This window comes from Triturus cristatus, chromosome 11 (assembly GCF_964204655.1).
Source record: "Triturus cristatus chromosome 11, aTriCri1.1, whole genome shotgun sequence".
Classification (NCBI taxonomy): Eukaryota; Metazoa; Chordata; class Amphibia; order Caudata; family Salamandridae; genus Triturus; species Triturus cristatus.
The window spans coordinates 1,139,169,386-1,139,171,119 of NC_140594.1; the positions used below are offsets into that span (position 1 = coordinate 1,139,169,386).

General features: G+C 45.0%; 1 non-coding gene across 1 annotated transcript; it reads left to right on the plus strand.

Moving 5' to 3' along the window:
• The first annotated feature begins 674 nt into the window (after positions 1–674).
• Positions 675–746, plus strand: TRNAG-CCC (transfer RNA glycine (anticodon CCC)). Its single transcript has one exon. It is a non-coding gene; the product is annotated as a tRNA-Gly (tRNA).
• The last annotated feature ends 988 nt before the right edge of the window (positions 747–1,734 follow it).

Here is a 1,734-nt window from a genome sequence, read left to right on the forward strand (position 1 = left end):
CCACTTCGCTGAAAGCTCCTCCTCTGCATAAAGAGAACACTTTTACAAGGGGGCAGAGTGGCGCAGCGGAAGCGTGCTGGGCCCATAACCCAGAGGTCGATGGATCGAAACCATCCTCTGCTATAATATTTCTTGTTTTTTCTTCTGAGAACCAATCTGTCATTTCCACGCTACCAGCAAGGAAAAGCGCAGGCTTGTGCTAGCTATGTGAGAAAAGACTTCTCAACTATCTGTCTCTGCTGAAATACAAGAGAGTGATCGCCAAAGGATCAACCCCATACTTTGAAAGTAAAGATACCCAATTATAAGCATAAATGACTGGTGGGACCGTCACACGTTTTTCTGGGCATGCTTTGAATGTCATTCTTGCCTTTTCGTTCTGCTCTTATCATTCTCCTGGGCATTTCATGGAAGGCACTCTCTTTCTCTTCGCTGCTTTGCTTCCAATGCTGCCTAAATATGTTCATTTCCACTATTTGTACTACTGCTTTCCATTTCTTCTCTTCTGCACAGATTTGGCCTTGGTTTCAATCCCCAGTTCCTTACCCTCTACAAGAAACTTTCTACTGCTTTTCATGTTGGTATCTAAACCAAATGCACCATTGAAACTGGTGCAAGATAGTCATTGAACTCGGGGTTGTAATCTTTAGAACCGAGAGCACCCACATCATAGGGCTTTGGTGGTATAGTGGTGAGCATAGCTGCTTCCCAAGCAGTTGACCCGGGTTCGATTCCCGGCCAATGCAGTGCAAATTTTTATATGTTCTCCAAGCAGGATTTGTTTTAATGCAACATGTCACAAAACGGAAATATCATGAACAGATTAATCAGACGTTAAATTAAAAAAAAAATGAAATACTTAGGCAGGCATCTCGATCGCCCCATCTGCTACATTAATTGTCCTATTAGATGCTATTTTCCAAAAAGCAGAGTCACCACTCACATGTGCTGGTAATAAATATGTTGCGGGCGGTAGACAATGAAAGGGCTGAACCCCGACCAGACATTCTAACTCTAGCATCTCTATATTAAAAAGCATTTCTAGGCAATATCTAGCATGTGAATAAAAGTAGGCAAGATCCACCGATGAATCTGGCAAAAGTCCCCAACGATTTTGTGCACACTTGTTCTCTCACCTGAATGCAGCGCCACCTTGTAGCCATCGGATGTAACTGCAGCTCACAAAATGTTATATCAGAGAGCAAGTTGAGAGGACTCCAAGAGGCAGATGTCCATGGAAAGAGCCTCTCACGACAGCAGGAAGGTTGGATATTTCAAGATGGCAACATTTCCTGTCCAATGTCCTCACGTCCCGAACGCTCCCAAATGCTCAAAAGCCTCGCCCTCACCGGGTAGATCTCTGGCTCCCAGTTAAAATCAAATCCTGAGCATGCTAGCGCTAGGATCAAAGAGAGAGGAAAGGGTTAGAGAGCTGCTATCTTGGTAAAGGCCTGAAACTGCTAGTTCCCAAGAGGGTCTGCACTTTCAGTTATGACTGACTGTGAGACGAGAAGATGAAGATTTTCTGCACCCAGCATACATTGCAGCATGCTTAGGCAAATGAGGAGCGAGACCCACCAATCCCTCGCCACTTCGCTGAAAGCTCCTCCTCTGCATAAAGAGAACACTTTTACAAGGGAGCAGAGTGGCGCAGCGGAAGCGTGCTGGGCCCATAACCCAGAGGTCGATGGATCGAAACCATCCTCTGCTATAATATTTCTTGTTTTTTCTTCT